Here is a 19,738-nt window from a genome sequence, read left to right on the forward strand (position 1 = left end):
TAAATGACAGCGAGCTGAGCAGGCCCACCTCTTGCCTCTGGTCCCAACATTCTGACCTTTTCAACCTGGCCTGGCTCTTAAACTGTCCAAACATTGGGTCATTACTCTCAGACCCAGGCTCTGTAGCTTCGATACATTTTCGTGCCTGGACCCTGCTGCCTCAATTTGGCCTGTAACTAACCTTTCCAATCTGGTCCATCACTTAGACTGATTGAACCTAGGGTCTCTCCTTACTCTTCGGGACAGGCCTGGGCTCCACCTTCACTCTGTCTTGTTGAATAAAATGGCATCTTCTGGAGAGGCAATGGACTTGAAATTTCATTGTCCACCGCTATGTTTTCAGGCAAAACGTGACTGAATTTGTTCATTGAGTGTATGTTCATTGACCTTCTGCTGATGTAGTCCATCCACCTCAAGGTTCAATGTGTTGTGTGTTCAGAGATGCTCTTCTGCACACCACTGCTGTAATGCATGGTTATTTGAGTTGCTGAAATCTTCTTGAGAGCTTGAATTGGCTTGGCTGCTCTTGTCTGACCTCTCTCATTAACAAGGCATTTTTTCCCCCACAGAAGTAACCCTCACTGGATTTTTTTTTCTGCACAACTCTATGTAATCTCTACAGACTGTTGTGCAGAAAAACCTCAGGAGATCAGCGTTTTCTGAGATACCCAAACCACCTAGTCTGCACTAACAATCATCCCACGGTCTAAGTCACATATCTTCCCCATTCTGATGTTTGGGCTGGACAACAACGAAACCATGTCTGCATACATTGAATTGCTGCCACATGATTGGCAGATTCGGTATTAGCGTTAATGAGCAGGTGTACAGGTGTACCTCATACAGTGCCCACTGCATGCATCCATGGAGACTTTAATGGGAAGTTTGAGTCCTGTATTAATGTCAATTATGTGATCGGTTGTTGTGCTATCCAAACTGCCAACCATTTACTTCCTCACGCTTTCGTGATATTGCTTCTCCCTGGCTGCCTGTGACCTCTAAAGCCCCTGACTGAACTCCATCCTTGACCCCAAATTGCCCCTCTGACAGAAGCAATCTCGCTGTATCTCCATCTGACCCTTGTCCCTGACCTCAGCATGATCTTAACACTGAATACACTGCCCCCCCCCAACCATCAGATCTTTGGTATTCTTGATACCATCTCTGATTCCCTCCCCCTTTGATCCTATCCCAACACGAATGCTTGACTTTCATGCAACCCTTAATTTTCTCTGATCTCCAGCCCCATCAACCCTAAATGCTACAGTCCAGTTGATTTCTTCCACCAGCAGTACAGTTGTGGGAGCGAGCAAAGGGAAATTGCATTGTGTGTGTAGGATCTGTCTTGCCACGCAGGATGACTAGGTATAGAATACAATAGATTGCTAATTTCCACGTTGTAACCTTATGGCATTGATGTAAAGTGCTTTTTATTTAGATACAGTCCAATTAGTCTCTGCAACATTCTGCACTCAAACAACAGAATCTTTTAAAAAAAACAATCCATTGAATATGAAAATTTCAGGACGTTCAAGGGGCATTGAGAAGTGATATGTGAGTCCAAGTTCTGTCTGTCCTAATGCTTGCTGGATTCTTGTGTTTCTGCTCAACAGATGCTTGGGATAGTGTGCTGTATGGAAGCAGCTACCCAAACTGTTGCCTGTAGACCTGTTTAAAATCATTCCATGTCTTATAGCTATCATAGATGACACAGTATATTGTAAAACGTATACTTTCTTCATAGCCATTCCCTTGGCATAGAGGATGGCTATTTTCCATTTTAGTTTTGTGGGCTCAGAGGTGGCTGATGTGACTAATATAGGGCAGGTGGCAGAGGACGTGTATGATGGTGTAATAACTGGGTAATTTGGGAGACAGTATGTTCCTTGTACGCATCCTCTTGATGAACAAATTTGAGGCTCCTGATGCCATCCTGGATTTGGAGGGCTTTGCGGATCATTCATTTGTTATGTGCCATGTCGTATGACGTAGGTGATCATGGTATTTCACAATAATGATGATGGCCTCAGTCACTCAATGAATTTCTCTTCATCCCATCTCATACATCATCATCATTATATGCCGTGTTGCATGACGTGGGCTTTCATGTTTGTTCCATGATTGCTCTTGGTAATTTTTTTTTCTACAGAAGTGGTTTGACATCGCCTTCTTCTGGGCAGTGTCTTTACAAGACGGGTGACCCCAGCCATTATCAATACTCTTCACAGATTGTCTGCCTGGTGTCAGTGGTCGCATAACCAGGACTTGTGATATGCACCGGGTGCTCGTACGATCATACATCACCTGCTCCCATGGCTTCATATGACCCTGATTGGGGGCTAAGCAGGTGCTACATCTACCCAAGGGTGACCTACAGGATAGTGGAGGGAAGAAGTGTCTTACACCTCCTTTAGTAGAGACGTATCTCCACCTGTACTGCAGATAGTATAAGAAATATAGTTCTAACGTTTGAAAACCTGTTGCTAGTGGTATATAACTCAGAGGACAGAGGGATCACTGCTGCCCGGTAGGTCATGCTGTGTTGATATCTTGATCCTCAGACACTATTTCACCATTATTGATACCTGTCAAGAGATCCTAGGCTTTTCCAACGAGACTGGATTGATAGAATGATTCAGATATTATGAAAATGCACTAGGTATTCTTGGATTAGTAACACAACCATGCCTCAAGGGAAATAAAGCTAGCTCACAGGCAGTAGAAAGCTGAAGTTCAAAAGGAACTTTTGAAATAATGGGAAATAATGTAGTGGCAAAACTAAACCAAAACAGTTGCCGCTGCCTGTGACCCTGTTGATTTGTGCTCCCAGCTCCAATGATTGCTCCCAAAGTCGAATCCTTTATTTGCTCATTTATTAGCAATTCACAAATGAAGCGATGAAACTTAGGCATACCCAAGTGTAAGCTAAGAGTAATTGAGTGTTCTTGAGCAGTCAGCAAAAGATATGACATCGGCTGGTCCTAGGCGACAAACTGCAATGAATTTCTCTGCTTAGGTGTTAGCAATTCAATAACTTAATCTTATCTGGGCACTGCAAATGCAAAAATTAAATGTGGTGCAACTTTGCAGAAGCTAGCTAATTGAATTTTGACACTTAGGTTAATGCTGTGAGTACACAATAGGAGCTCACAATGGAAGGAGTTAAAGATGGCCTCAGAGGGTGACTTCTTCCAGTTCATCTGCGAAACAGTTTAAATTCTTCTTTTCAAGGTGGCTGGGGACCTGTTGGAGTCTGGAATCTACAACTGCGCTCAAACTGTGGTTCTTCATGGTGGTGGATTCCTGCTACCGGAGCTCGACAAGTGGCCTAGTGCTTTCGAGATCTCTGGGTGCGGCCTGGAAGATGTGCACTTTTGGGGTGCAGCCCTGTGGCCCTGTGGACACCCTGTTTCCTCGCCGGTGTCACCGACTGAAGAGTCGTAGGAGATCGGAATATTGAGAGAGCGGGTGGGGCTGTCGAAGGCCTCTGTACTCGAGCTATTGCTCTCTCTCTCTCGATAATGAGAAAGAGTTTACTGCTGTCGAAATAAGTGACACTGCAAACTGTAACAAGGAAACAGCGAGCTGTTGGCCTCCGCTCTCGCTGTAGAAGGAGTGATACCTCTCTCTCCCTTGTTAGAGAGAGAGAGAGAGAGAGCGGGGGAGATGTCAAGGTGATGAAATGAACAGTTTTTTTGATGGATGTTTGTGAAGAGTAAGGATTTCAGGTTGTATACTGTATACATTCTCTGATATTCGTGGATGTCTGTGAAGAATAAGACTTTCAGGTTGTATACTATCTACGTTCTCTGATATTCGTGGATGTCTATGAAGAGTAAGAATTTCAGGTTGTGTACTATCTACATTCTCTGATCTTCGTGGATGTCTGTGAAGAGTAAGGATTTCAGGTTGTGTACAGTATACATTCTCTGATATCCATGGATGTCTGTGAAGAGTAAGAATTTCAGGTTGTATACTGTATACATTCTCTGATATCCGTGGATGTCTGTGAAGAGTAAGAATTTCAGGTTGTATACTGTATATGTTCTCTGATATTAAATGGAACCATTGAACCATTGAACAATAACTTCTCAGAGGAAAGGTTTTATAGTCAGCCAAATGTGCTTCATCATCAGTTTTGGTGAACTGTATTCATCCAACTAGAATATAATTGTTTTCTCCTTTCAGATAGGTCACTTGAACTGGGCCTTCAAAGAGCTGAGGTGGTGAAGAATTTGAGGATATTGGGGATATCAGGGATTGGGACATTATGGAGTTCAGACCTAGGGCAATCTGCAGTGATGAAGCCATTGAAGTGAGAAAGTTGATATAGTAGTTTCCTTTCCAGAATATTAATCTCTAGTGATCATGTTCAATGTGCAAGTTAGGGTAAAGTAACTTCGCACATTGAGCATGATCACTAGAGATTAACAACAATTTAATTGTAGGTTTCTATTACAAAAAAAATACCATTGAGGAAAGCAGTTTTTCAATGTTTGTTTGAACACGAAGGAAGAACTTAAAAATGTCAATGTAATTTGATCATAAATCTTGAAGGTGGAAGGGAAATCACTAAAGAGATCATGAACCCAAAAAGGTTCTTATGTTTTTATACATCATCTACCATTTCCTTCTAAATTTCACTAAGCTTACCAAATGTAAACATATACAATGACTATGTAACAGTTCTTGTCTAGCTACTCCGACAGCACCTTCCAAACCTATAACCTCAAAGACCTGAGAAAGGCAAGGGTGGTAGATAATTTGGAACATCACCATCTACGGGGTACCATACAGGATGCACGTCATCATCACTTAGGATTAAATCACCTTTCCTACATCTTCACTGGATCTAAATTCTGGAACTCCCTCTCAAACTGTGGCAATGTCTATGCTTCCAGGATGCAATTCATCGCCACCTTCCAAAGAACAGTTAGCATTGGGCAATAGATGCTTTCCTTGACAGCTACATACAGATACCATAATGTAGATGTCAATGAGCAGTAGATCATACCATAATATTCAGGCATAGGTTAAGAGGTGGTCTGTAACACTCATGTTACATGTGCGAGACAGTGACCATCTCCAATGAAAATGAATCTAACCATCTATTCTGAAGCTACTTTGCATTGCATTTGCTATGTTCCTATCATTATCATTTCCTTTCTTTCCCATCCATCCGATAATCTTCTTGACCCCCTACCATCAGGCAGGAGATACTGTAGCATCAAGACAAGAACTGTTAGGATGGGAAACAGCTTCTTCCCCAGGCGGTAAGGCTACTGAACTCCCTGCCACCACACAGGTCACGTCACATATGAAGCGCCAGTAGTGTTATACTGTTTACTTTTCAACTTGTATCGTACGTGCGCCTTATTATTTGTTAGTTTATTTGTGGTGATAACACTTAATGTGTTACGTGTGTGAGTTATATGTACTGTGCTGTGCTTGGCCCTTCTGGCCAACTTGCAGTCTCTGGAAAATAAAATTGAAGACCTGAGAGCAACACATTTCCAGAAGGATATCAGGGACTGTTGTGTATCCTGCTTCAGAGAGGCATGGCTCACTTCCAGTACTCTGGACGCAGTGCGCTAGCCCAAAGCCTTCACCATCCACCACATGAACTGATATCGGGTAAAGGCAGAGGTGGGGCAGTTGTTTCGTGAGCACACCCTGATGCCTTTCTGATAGATGGGTGGGAGTGGAGTTGTGGGGACTTCAATCGGGCCAGTTTGAAGAACTCTATGACCAACTACCAGCAACATGTTACATGCCAACACTTTGGCAAGTCCAATCACCTGGCTGTATTTCTACCCACAGCGCTTAGATCAGAGTCTGGGGACTACAGCACAGGGGATAGGAGTTGAAAAATATGGTCAAGAGTGGTGGAGAAGCCGTTATGGGACTCCCTTGAATTGGTTGACTGGACCATTTTCAGGGATTCATTTTCAGATGTGAATGAATATGTATGGCTATCACTGATTTCATCAAGACCTTTATGGATGTTTGTGTGCCTTTGAGAACATACTGTGTTTTCCCAAACCATAATCCCTGGATGGACCAGGAGATTTCACAGTTCGTTGAAGGCTAGATAGGTGGCATTTAAGTCTGGCCATCCAGAATCCTACAAGATGTCCAGATATGATTGTGGTGGGCGCCATAGTACCATAGAAGTTAGCACGATGCTATTGCAGATCAGGGCATTGGAGTTCAGACTTTAATCCCAGCATCCTCCTTGAGGAATTTGTACGTCCTCCCCATAGAATGTGTGGGATTTCTCTGGGTGATCCGATTTCCTCCCACAGACCAAAGACATACAGATTAGTAGGTTAACTGGTCATCGTCAACTGTCCCACGATAGACCAGGAATGTTGGGCAGCACGGCTCAAAGGGCCAGAAGGGCCTATTCTGTGACGTATCTTTAAATAAATTGGTATTGATAGGTAACACACATCAAAGTTGCTGGTGAACGCAGCAGGCCAGGCAGCATCTGTAGGAAGAGGTGCAGTTGACGTTTCAGGCCGAGACCCTTCGTCAGGACTAACCAGCATCTGTAGCACCGCTTCCTACAGATGCTGCCTGGCCTGCTGCGTTCACCAGCAACTTTGATGTGTGTTGCTTGAATTTCCAGCATCTGCAGAATTCCCGTTGTTTGGTATTGATAGGTAGTTAATGGTCAGCAAAAACACTGTGGACCAAGGGGTCTGTTTCTGCATATTATTAAGGAAAATTAATTGGTTCTAAACAAAGCCCTCATCTGTAAGTAAAGTCATTTAATTGGGGGAAAATCATATTGTGTTTACTCTCACATTTTAATTTTTGGCTCTGTTTAACCATGATATGCTCATATGTTAGTTTGGGCACATAAATTAGCTCCCAGATCAGGTGAATGTGGTCAAGTTTTCTCTTCTGTAAGGCTACTATATAGTTTAACAGTTTCAGTCTATTTCTTTCTGGGATTGAAGTTAAAAGATAAAACGTTTAACTTCTGGCAGGGCAAAGGATAGTTATCGTGAGGAATGGAACATGTTTTACCGTGATTTTAGTACCTGAATGAGTTTGGGATTGGTGGACTTGCAAATTCCTACAGATGTACCATAGAGGGTATTGTAACTGGCTGCATCACCGTCTGGTATTGGAGGTGGGGTAGGGGGAAGGGTGTCATTGCACAGGATCGAAAGAAGCTGCTGAGAGTTGTAAGCTCAATCAGCTCCATCACGGGTACTAGCCGCCATAGTATTCAGGGCATCTTCAAGGAGGAATGCCTCAAAAAGGAAGCATCCATCATTAAGGACCCTCATCACCCAGGACATGTCCTCTTCTCATTGTTACCATCAGGGAGGAGGTACAGGAGCCTGAAGGCACACACTCAACGATTCAGAACAGCTTCTTACTGCTGCTGCAAAAACAATTTCAGGGCATGAAGGGATACGGGAAGAAGGCAGGAGACTGGGGTGGAGAGGGGAAATGGATCAGCCATGATGAAATGGTGGAGCAGATTCGATGGGCCAAATGGCCTAATTCTCCTCCTATATCTTATGTGCTGGTGGTATTGAACCTGATTCTGATTCTGACTGGTGTACTAAGAGTAGAGGAAGTTTTTTTCTGTTTCACTGTCTTCAGAAATAGAAAATGCTCCATTCCCCAACATCAACTTCCATCATCTTGATAAGTAAATAAAAACATGCTGTAAACGTTTATTTTAAGGCGAATGACCTCAGGTACTTTTAATAGACTTCATTATAATTATTTCCTGTTTTGGTTGCAGTCTGAAGACGCTGTAGGATTTATTCATAAGCAGCAGAGGGCATCACCATCTCAGTTTTTAAGTACGATCTTTTGAACATTTACACCAGCTGCTGATTCCAAATATATTAAAGCACTTCTAGGTCACTTGACGTATGGAATCTCTGAACAACATGCATAACTTTGACCCCAGAATAACATAATTCCAGATGATAAATTTGTTTCAATTGTTAATTTTTAATATTCCCTTATTTATGTTTCATGATAGCAAATTTTTTTTTGTGTTAATATCTTTTGAGGAAAGAGTTTTTCAGTAGATGTTTCAGGGGTATAGTTATTATTCTTACCTTTTATTTATTCATTCATTTATCATCTAGCTATCTATTTACGTAGTGAGATACTGCCCAGAATAGGCCCACCAGCCTTTTGAGCTACACCACACAGCAATCCCCCGGGTCTAATCCTAGCCTAATGATGGTACAATTTAGAATAACCAATTAACCTACCGACCAGTAGGTCTTTGGACTGTGGGAGAAAACTAGAGCACCTGGAGGAAACCCACATGGTTATGGGGAGAACGTGCAAACTCCTTAAAGGCAGGAGTGGGAATTGAAGCCGGCTCGCTGGTACTGTAATGTGCTGTGCTAACCACTACGCTATAGTGCTGCCCCATGTTACTTGTGTACCTCTTACCAAACAATATGGCAAGTTTAGTATATCTGTCTTCAGATGTCATAGCAGAGTGATATAGTATGTCAGCTTAAAAGATTCAGAGTAAAGCCTGATTTATACTTGTGCGTCAACTCCACGCCGTAACCTACGCAAGTGGGCTATGCGTGTTGTGAGCATTTATACTTGTGCGTTGGTGTGTCTGCATCGCTCTGCAATTCGGGCACGTCGCGCATGCACGCACACCTGCTCGCGCAAGGCTTCATGGTCATGGTAGTCTTTCTTGGGGTAAACAAGATTAAAGCAAGCGTCTTTTTTTGTAAAAGCGAAATGTGTCCTCCATAATTTCGAAGGTCTGTAAAGCTTTATGGAAAGCATTGCAGCCAGAGTTCCTTCCCTGCCCTTCAGTCGCCCAATGGGAAACTATTGCAGCGTATGAGGAAATGCGATGCTACCAAGCAGACCAATCACAGTTGTTGCAGTCTGCGTTGCTGCGACACGCAGTTACATTTTGGGAGAAGTGTGCGTCAGGCTATGGCATAGGGATCCGCATAGGCTCTGCGTAGGGTTCGCAGCGACATCGTAACTACGGTGTCGAGTTGACATACAAGCATAAATCAGCCTTAAGTGGCTTCAAATGTGGCAGAATTTACTTTGTGTAGCATCTGGAGCCAGACGGTAAATTCACTTTACAATACTGTACTGGAGGAAATAGGGATTGGATTAGGACACAAACATGACAAAATCGGCAGATGCTGGAAATCCAAAGCAACACATTTAAAATGCTGGAGGAACTCAGCAGGCCAGGTAGCATTGATGAAAAAGAGTAAACAGTTGACGTTTCGGGCCGAGACCCTTCATCAGGACAGTAGAGGAAAATTTCTTCTGTTTCATCGACACTGTTGTCAGAAGTGGAAAGTGCTCCATTCCCCAAAATCAACTTCCATCATCTCGATAAGAAAATAAAAACATGCTGTAAAAGTTTATTTTAAGGCGAATGTCCTCAGGTACTTTTATTAGATTTCATTATATTTATTTCCCGTTTTGATTGCAGTCTGAAGACAGTTTATTGATAAGAATCAGATGGGTTAGGATATACAATTGCAGCACTGATTGACTTGTGTTCTCCCTGAGAGTGGACTGAGGACTTTAACTTAGCTGTGACAGAATAATTTGATTGCTCAGTCTAAAATACCATTTATTGGAAAACGTAGAGAAGCATTGCCTTTAAGTTTAATATTTTAGTGTCCTTTTGATTCAGAAGGTTTTCCAATTCATTGACCATGATTGTTCTTGTTGGTAAATTTTTCTACAGATGTAGTTTGCCATTGCCTTCTTTACAAAATGGGTGACCCCAGCCATTATCAATACTCTTCAGGGATTGTCTGCCTGCATAACTAGGACTTGTGATATGCACTAGCTGCTCATATGACCATCCATCGCCTGCTCCCATGGTGTCACGTGACCCTGATCATGGGGCTAAGCAGGCGCTTCATCTTGCCGAAGAGTGACCTGCAAGCTGGCGGAAGGAAGGAGCGCCTTACACCTCCTTTGGTGAAAACTTATCTCCACCTTGCCACCCAGGGCCATTTTAGCTAAAAAAGACAGCGTAGCAGTCTTTTTAACTAAAGTCATTGTTACACTTCAACAGATATGAAGAGATGTGATCTCTAATTGTGAGCAGGATTTTTTTTTGTATATAAAATGTATAGCATTCGTATGTGGCATTCCTCTGTTAACCATTGACTTACTTCCATTGCTTGGGGCTGTTGTGTCAATAACTTCTGTCTTGGAAGTTTACAATTATTCAGGAGTATGGGCAAAGCAGTATCCTACTGTTTCAATTATAGATTTTTCTAATGGCAATTGAGGTATAGAAATCTTCAGGGATAGTTGTTCCTGCCCCAGGATGCTCTAATTTTCCGAAAGAACAATTAAGACGGAAATAATTTGGAAAATGTGTAGCTTGGGTGGTTGATGGTTGGATTGAGTTGTTCTCTGATTTTGGCAATTTACTTGCAAATACTTTGTCACCATACGTGGAGACATCATCAGTGCGTTGTTGATAGTGGTGTGTCCTCTGAATGAGCTGATTGGTCTTCATTTCGAAAACTCATTTGTAATGCGGGGAGGAAATTGCACTGCTGATTGGCTGTGTGGCAAACTTCGTGCGTTGTGGTCTAGAATTTTGCCTGCATCGTCTCATAAAGAGGATCGAGGTCTACTTGTTCATTTACAGACTTGTTCACGGAAAACCACGCTTCCGGTAATCCTCTTGCACGGGGTCCAATTAGCTGATTGAAAAGTATATAAAGGCCAAGCCTTCCAAGGGCACACCACAGTGAACAGCGCACTGACAATGTCTCCTCGCGTGGTGATGAAACGTTTACAAGTAAGTTGCCAAGATCGGAGAACTCAACCCAACCAGCAAATAAGATCTTATTTGAATCAAAGGTCCAAAAAGGAGTAAATTCCTTCTTGGTAACTATTCAGCAGTTCTGCAAAGTAAGTGAGGCCAAAGCTTGCCACTTTTCTATTTAACAGTGATTTAAGTTCTAATGATCTGGCAATTGAGACACAATGATAACATTTTTGCTGCACATATTGCATCTAAAATAACTTGTTTCTCACATATCATACTATGCTCCTCTTGATAATTTGTTATGCAACAGTAGTATTGGTCCTTCTCTTTTTCTGAAATATGCACAGTCGTTTAAATGCAGCTACTGTGCCTCTGTTCTGACACATGGTTATCTTCCAGCTAATTTCAGTTTCTTCCCTTTTCTGATTTTTTTTTGCTGAACAAAAAGAAAGAGCTCACACTGAAGATGGGTCTTTCATCCATTTACCCTCTTGGAACAAGAGAGCCAGAAGACTCCTGGCATTTAGAAGTAGGAGACCTGGCTCTGGATGAGGGTGTGGGTATTCTGTCTCACTTTATGTAGTCGGCTGGTACTGAAGTCATAATTCACCATTAGTCATAAAGTCACCATTCCACATTAACTGGAAGGTGTACAAAGGTGGCATCTGTTAACAAGCTCTCTCAGAAGAATCCCATTGTCAACTTGAATTCTTGCCATCTTACTGCTTTTAATACCTTTGTTGGCGAACAGCTGAATTCTTGCAACTATTGCACTGGTCCTTAAAGTTCACAGCATTACTTTAATTTGGAGATGATCTCGTTTGCTGCTGACGTCTCTGCTGTTCTGAGATCATTTGTGCTTCTTTGCCAGTGCTTGCTTTCTTTCCCTCAAAGATAATGGACAGCTTTCACACTTGGGGGAATGTCATCTGCTAACTGATTGAATTAAGCTACTGGACATTGTTATTACTGGGGTGTTATTTCCCGTCCGGCATAATTTCTGAATCTTTTGCTGATCTGATCACTCACACTCCTTGTGAGGTGGTTGGTTCCACTCCAGAATCTTCTTACGTTGCCCCTTGTTTGACCAAGGAGCTGTATGTATAGATATAGAGAGGAGGAAGACAGAAGAAGATAGTTAAATAGTTAAACAAAATTGAAACTTACTTAATTGTGTGAATTAGTTTGTGTACCTTTCCAATATCTGGACAAATCTAAATGTCAGTTTTAACAAACATCTCATTCATTCATTATGTGTCATGTTGTATGATGTGGGCGATCATGGTCTTTCCATGGCCATGATTGTTCTTGACAAACTTTTCTACCGAAGTGGTTTGCCATTGCCTTCTTCTGGGCAGTGTCTTTACAAGACGGGTGACCCCAGCCATTATCAATACTCTTTCAGAGATTGTCTGCCTGGTGTCAGTGGTCACAAAACCAGGAATTGTGACATGCACCAGCTGCTCATACGACCATCCACCACCTGCTCCCATCGCTTCACGTGATTCTGATAGGAGGTAACAAACATCTACACTTCCAATATTAGCATCCAATATCTCACCTTCTTCAGACAGATCCAGTTAAGTGTGCCCTGCTGTGATTTTAATTTTTTCTCTGTGATTTTGATCATCTTCAGCATTCTGAGTGTCTTCAACAGCAATTCCTGTAAGATCTTGAATTGATACTCTTCTGTATTATCCGTTCATTAGTCATTCCAACCTTTCCCTTACCCTACCTTTTGATAGCACTGTTTTGCCTCCATCTTCTGACTCCCTAAAGATCTATCCTTATATCTTAACACCTCTATATCACTTTACAAAACTGATCTGTGATTCCAAGCTTGCAGTAGCTTTGGTCAGAAACCTTGTCCACTCTACTCTGTCCCATGTACATTGGGTTCATTTCTTATTCTGTGCTGGCAGTTCATCAAGATTTGTATAGCATCCCTCAGGTAGAAATGGATTAAAGCAGGTGTGATTCACACCTGAACATCTTGTAGTTAGCACTGAGTTCTTCATTCTGATCTTATGGGAAAAAATCTGGTGGTGTTCCTAAAATGAAAGGATATTGGCCTTTGCCACCCAGTTACATATTAACCTTAATTGCTAAAGTTGAAATACAAGTTTGGAGCTGGTTCATGTAGATTTGTTATATCATTTATCAAAATTATGATTTTGAACTGATGGGATGAATAATTCTGAAATATGATTTAATTGATAGGTTCAAAATGATTTATGTGGAAATTAAAGTAAGTTACAACAATTCAATTAGTGATGTATAGGAATGAAAACTGGGCTTAAAAGACAGCAGAAATATAGTTTCTTTGCAGACGCTGTGAATGTGGGGTTCATGTAAATTTACAATTTTGAGATGTTAAGTAAGTTTATCAAGGAACATCTATCAAGTGGTAAATGGAATTGAGATTCAAGTCTCCCATAGTTTGATGGTCGTCTGTAAGAATTACTCTAAGATTTATCGGACTTTTTTTTCAGGATTTGGATATCACTAGCAAGACCAGCATTTAAAATCCTTTCATAGTTATTCTTAGATGGTGTTTATGGGATTGTTTTAAACTGACGTAGTCTTTCTGGTGAAGAGACTCCTACAGTACTGCTGAGTGAGCAGTCCCTGATTTAAGCATCTCAGTGATGGAAGATCAGAGATATATTTCCAAGTCAAGTTAGTGTGTAATTTGCAGGAGAACCTAGAAGTTGGTGTATCCACATCTCTGTTATCGTTGAGAATGGTCACGGGATTGGGAGATACTGTCTGAGGAACCTGGATGAGGAAATGCAGTGCATTTTGTGACTTGTTATTATAAGGTACTTGCCCATTTAAGAACACAGAGGTTTGGCCTATGATGAAATGATAACTGTGTCTTGCCACATGCAGCCAGGGAGTACTTCATTTGCCGGGGAGCTGTGAATGGAACGCTGTGTAATCATCAGCGAGCATCCCACTTATGGAGGAAGGTAGATCATTGATAAAGAAGCAGCTAAAAATGATCTGGTTTATGTCACTGCCCTGAGGAAAAACCTGCAGTGGTGCCCTCTAGCTGGGATGATTGATCTCGAGCAACCACAACCACCTTCTTTTGTGGAAAGGAAAGTACTCCATTGATTCCAATCAAAGTTCAACGTTCAAAGTAAATTTATTATCAAAGTCACTAGATACAATGCTGAGATCTATTTCCTTGAGGGCAATCACGGTAGGTGGCAGAAACACAATAGAGTCAATGAAAGACTGCGCCCAACTGGATGGATAACAACCAATGTGCAGAATATAAACAACAAACTGTGCGAGTACAAAAAGAAAGAGAAGAAGAAAAAAAGTAATAATAATAGCGTGGTCCAATTTTAGAGTCAGAGTCCTACAAGTTAGATTGTGACTGATCGATTATTACAGACAGGCCAATCCATAATAATTGTCCAGGTATAATATTACAAGATAAACAAGCAAGAACAACTTACTTAATAGTTATAGCCATTTTTACCACACATACATACAGAAACCAGTTTGTGAAAACACTGAAAATATGCTGAATTAAAAGAGGGAATTGAAAGACTATGGAACATGAACAGGATATACATTGTCCCAATAGTAATATCTACAAAGTCACTACACAATAGCATTGAACAATTGGGCCTGCACAGCAATATTTATATAAATCTCCAGAAAGCCACAATACTAAACACCATTAGAATAGTCTGAAAGTTCCCAGCAATTGAGAATTGAGTGTGCTTGGCTATGCCCGTACCTTAGCTTTTACCAGCTGGAGCTAAGTAAAAATAAAAATGCAACAACAAAAATAACAATAATAATAATAACAAATAAATAAACAATAAATATCAAGAGCATGAGATGAAGAGTCCTTGAAGGTGAGCCCATAGGTTATGGGATGAGTGAAGTTATCCCCTTTGGTTCAAGAGCCTGAAAGCTGAGGGATAATAACTGTTCCTGAATCTGGTGGTGTGAGTCCTGAGGCTCCTATACATTTTTTGTGATGGCAGCAATGAGAAAAGAGCTGAAATGACTGGAGTTTTTCCATTTGACACCCATTGACCATAGATTTATCAGAGGGTCTTGATGACATTCTTCCTCAAGTGCAGTCACACCCATCTCACTTTTAGATTCTGGTACTTCAGGTCATATTTGGTTCACATAAGCATTTAAAAACTTTGGCTAAAAGAACAAATTAAAGATCACATCTCCAAGTAGCAAACAATTTGCCTCCTTGCTTCCAAGGTCTTTCCAACATTCAGAAACACAATCAGGAATATGATTGGATATCTGCAGATAAGGGCACTTCCAATAACTCCAAAGATATCTGACACCATCCAAGACAAAGGAACCTATTTGATTGGCGCCTGTCTACTACACTGAGTGTCGATATCTCCCCCTCCCCCCACCTATGGCAGCTGCTGGTGCTTTGTGTGCCATCTATAACATTGCTTGCAGCAACTTGGCAAAGTTTCTCTGACTACACCTCACAATCTCATGGTGTCTACTGCTGAGAAGGAGAGAGGCAGCAGGTGCTTGGGAATACCAGTACTGTACCTGCAGTTGTTTCTTCTGTGATATGCCATTCTAATTTCATAATACATTACTAATCTTTCCTTACTGTTGGGTTAAAGTTCTGAGCTTTTTATTCAGCACACAACAGAAGCACATTCACCACACTGTGTATTGTGCTTCATAACAGAAGTTTATACCACTGCTCTGTTAGGGATAATATGCACTTACTTACTGCCTATTACGCTACTGGCGTTTATGACAACAATGAAGGTCCTCCATCTCTGGCAGTGTTCACGGCTTCCTTCATCATGTTAGTAGGTTCTTCTCAGTTTTCCCTGCTGCCAGTCATGCAAGTCCCGGGTGAAGACTCAGGAATACTGTCACACTCAGATGCAGGATTCTTCACTGCTGTCTCTGTAACAATTTTTTTTTTTGAACAGTCAGGGTCGTTAGCCCTGAGCTGAACCCTTGAACCTGGATGACTGGTGGACCGCTCTTAGTCTAGCCTCTACCCTTTGGTCCTACCAAGAGCCAAAGCATAATGCCCTGATGCCAGCCAGCATAGCTCTCCAGGTCATTGAGGTATGCAAGCCTCAACAACCAGGTTGTGGTCCTCTTGGGGGAGGAACAATGAGGGCTGGGTATTAAGTTCGTACCTTGTTAGAAAAGATGTAGAGACGACCATGAATGGCTTAGCTCCTCAATCTCGTTCCAATGCTCCTAAATTAATGTTTGAAAATAGTCTGAGTTAATTAATGTCATTTTAAAATATGAAATGTGAATTATGAAACTGTGCACTTGATTGAAAAGAATCCCAATTGAAACAAATTGGAGAATGTTTACAGTGCAGGTAAATAAATGGAACACTTGGGGATATTCTGACTCCACAATTAGTTTTTGATGGTTTCGTTCTTCCACTCCCACTGTAAATTAGACGACGAAAAGTGTAAATTAGACGACAAAAAGGGCAAAAGTATATTTGTACAATGTTTAAAGTCTTCCCAAGAGGGAGAAGATTAAATAAACGCTCTTCAAACAATCTGTTGGATTCTCACTATAATGACTTCTGAAAGACCGCAGCCTCAAAGCAACTGACACCCTCGATGAATTGCTTCTTTCATCTGTCCTGTCATATCTGCGCTCTGACAAAGCAGGTGTCGCCTGTAACATTTTTAGTCTCTGAGAAATATGTGAAACAACATTAACGCCATTCCTCTGTAGAAACATCACACTGCACAGCCGCAACACAACCTTAGGCATAATTTCCTTTATGGTTCTGACATCATCAGCAAAATCACTAAATAAACAAGATTTTATCAGTACACTCAAAGCAGTGCTAATGACACAGTGGAGGATATGTGATGGCATTACAAGTAAATTTTATTAAATGTCGCTTTAACGTCACTAATCCATGTGTGTATATGTTGTTACACTATTTCGTTTTGCAGTAGATGCAGTTTGCTCTTGATCCCCAGAGATGGCAGGGGAATACAGTGCTGTGCAAAGGTCTTAGGCACTTATATATAGCGGGGGTTCATTCAGTCATTTTGTGCCGTGTCGTATGACATGGGCGATCATGGTCTTTCCACGACTATGCTTGTTCTTGGTGAGTCCTTCTACAAAAATGGTTTGCCATGGCCATCTTCTCAGCAGAGTCTTTATAAGATGGATGACCCCAGCCATTATCAATACTCTTCAGAGATTGTCTGCCTGGCGTCAGTGGTCACATAACCAGGACTTGTGATATGCACCGGCTGCTCGTACGACAGTCCACCACCTGCACCCATGGCTTCACATGGCCCTGATCGGAGCAGGGGGCTAAGCAGGTGCCACACCTTGCCCAAGGATGACCTGCAGGCCCGTGAAGGATAGCTAGGCTGCTTGAGACTTTTGCACAGTGCTGTAGTAATTCAATATATTGCACTGTACTGCTACCGCCAGGAGAAAACAAACTTAATGACATAAGTGAGTGATGATAAACCTGATTCTGATAGGGGACTCTATTGTGGATTGAGTGTGGGAAAGGGGCAGGGAGAGGGAAATCATGGTTGGGAAAAGGGGAAGGGAAGTACCAGACAGGCATTCTGTAATGACCAATAAACCAAATGTTTGGTATCAAATGACCTTGCCTGCTGTCTCAGGGCTGGGTGTGTCTGTACCTACGTCTCCCCCGCCCCAGCACTCCTTCTCTGCCACCTGTCTCGCTCCCCTCCCGCGGCACTCCGCCCTCACCATTCCAAAATCCTTTGCTCCCGCCAGATTTACAAACTCGCTGTCTGCTGTATGATGAGAAATACAGTACTGTGCAAATTTCTTAGGCACCCTAACTAAAACTTCTGCACAGAAAAGTATAAAGGATATTTTTTTGTCCAGATGATCTCAAGTAATTGGAATTTATTATTGTTGGTTTAAAAGGAGTAAAATAACTCTATTATATTCTGTAACTTCAAAACATTAAATTAATTCAAAGGAAGACGTGAGGACTCTGAAATACAGGTCTAGTTCGAGTTTACTTTTAAGCGAGGCTTGCACATGTCACATGGTAGCATGATGACATATGCAATTAACGTACTCTTACATATAACATGTAATTAATTATTTAAACGAACAAGAATGCTTAATGGACCTATATATATACATACACACACACGCACACATATATATATATATATATATATATATATCATGTTGGCGTGTGGCCAAGTGGTTAAGGCGTCGGTCTAGTGATTTGAAGGTCGCTAGTTCAAGCCTCAGCTGAGGCAGCGTGTGTGTCCTTGAGCAAGGCACTTAACCACACATTGCTCTGCGACGACACCGGTGCCAAGCTGTATCAGTCCTAGTGCCCTTCCCTTGGACAACATGAGTGGCGTGGAGAGGGGAGACTTGCAACATGGGCAACTGCCGGTCTTCCATACAGCCTTGACCAGGCCTGCGCCCTGGAAAGCTTCCAAGGCGTAAATCCACAGTCTCATGAGACAAAGGGATGCCTATAAATAAATAAATAATAATAAAAAATATATATATACACACACACACACACACACATACATATATAGATACACAAGGTTTCTCAAACATTGTTGACATATTAAATAGACAATAGCAGCAAGCCTGAAACTGAACTAGCAGACTAGACCTGTACAAGGATTGACTACAATGTTAGTGCCCTTTAGGACTTGGACTTCATTGAGATGGGAATATAGAGGGATGAAGCGGAGGCCTTGCTGAGGAGTGATTGTTTGAAGTCAGAGAAGCAATGGTGGAGACAGAACAACAGTAGCTGAAATAATGAGAGCATGTATAAAGAGTATTGCACTAATCATGGATAACTAATTTTTGTATGGATTGGGTTTGTCTGATTGAAAATAGCAGCTAAGAGAATGAACTCAGAGAAGATTCTTTGTGACAGTTTCATAGAATGGAGTCAACCAGGAAACAGATCTTTTGATCAGGTAATGTACGATGTGACAGGTTTAGTAAATGATCTCAGAGTAAAAGATCCCCTAGGAAGTAATGACCAGAGCATGATGGAATTCCGCATTCAGTCTGAGGGCAAAAAAAACTGCAATGTGAAAGAAGTGTGTTTAACTTAATAAGGAGAATTACAGAGGATGAGGAGAGAGTTGGCCAAAGTGAAATGGGCAAATAGATTGGCATGTAAGACAATATACAAGGAGGAAGCAGAGGAGAACATTTAAAGAGACAACGGATGACTTCCTGTAAATATACTATATACCCGATAAAGATTAAAAATAAAATTAGCTTTATTTATCACACGTTCAGTACCAGATAAAGGTCTTAGGCACATGTATGTAACCAAGGAGTCTAAGACTTTTGCAATACTGTAGTAATTTTATGTTTTGCATTGTACTGCAGACACAAGAAAAAACAAATTTCATGACATATGTGAGTGATGATAAACCTGATTCTAATATGGGTCTCTGTTGTGGACTGAGAGTGGGAAGGGGAATTATGGCTGAGAAAGGGGAAGGGGGATGGGAGGGAATGGGTAGCACTGGAGAAACATTCTGTAATGATCAATAAACCAACTGTTTGGAATCAAATGACCTTGCCGGGTGTCTCGGTGGCTGGGTGTGTCTGAGGCTCCTGTAGCTTCTGTTGGCAGCAGCGAGAAGAGAGCATGTCCTGGGTGGTGGGGGTCCCTGATAATGGATGTTGCTTTCTTGCAACAACACTTTGTGTCGATTTGGTCAAGGGTGGGGAGGGCTTTACCTGTGATGGACAGGGCCGTATCCACTACTTTTTGTAGGGTTTTCCATTCAAGGGCGTTGGTGCTCCAGGCTGTGATGTAGCCAGTCAATGCACTCTCCACTACACATCTGTAGAAGTTTGTTAAAGTTCTAGATGTCATGCTGAATCTCTGCATACTCTCCATAGACCAAACATCAGAATGGGGAAGAAATGTGATCTAAGTGACTTTGACCG

The sequence above is a fragment of the Mobula birostris genome, chromosome 30 (assembly GCF_030028105.1).
Source record: "Mobula birostris isolate sMobBir1 chromosome 30, sMobBir1.hap1, whole genome shotgun sequence".
NCBI classification, from domain to species: Eukaryota; Metazoa; Chordata; class Chondrichthyes; order Myliobatiformes; family Myliobatidae; genus Mobula; species Mobula birostris.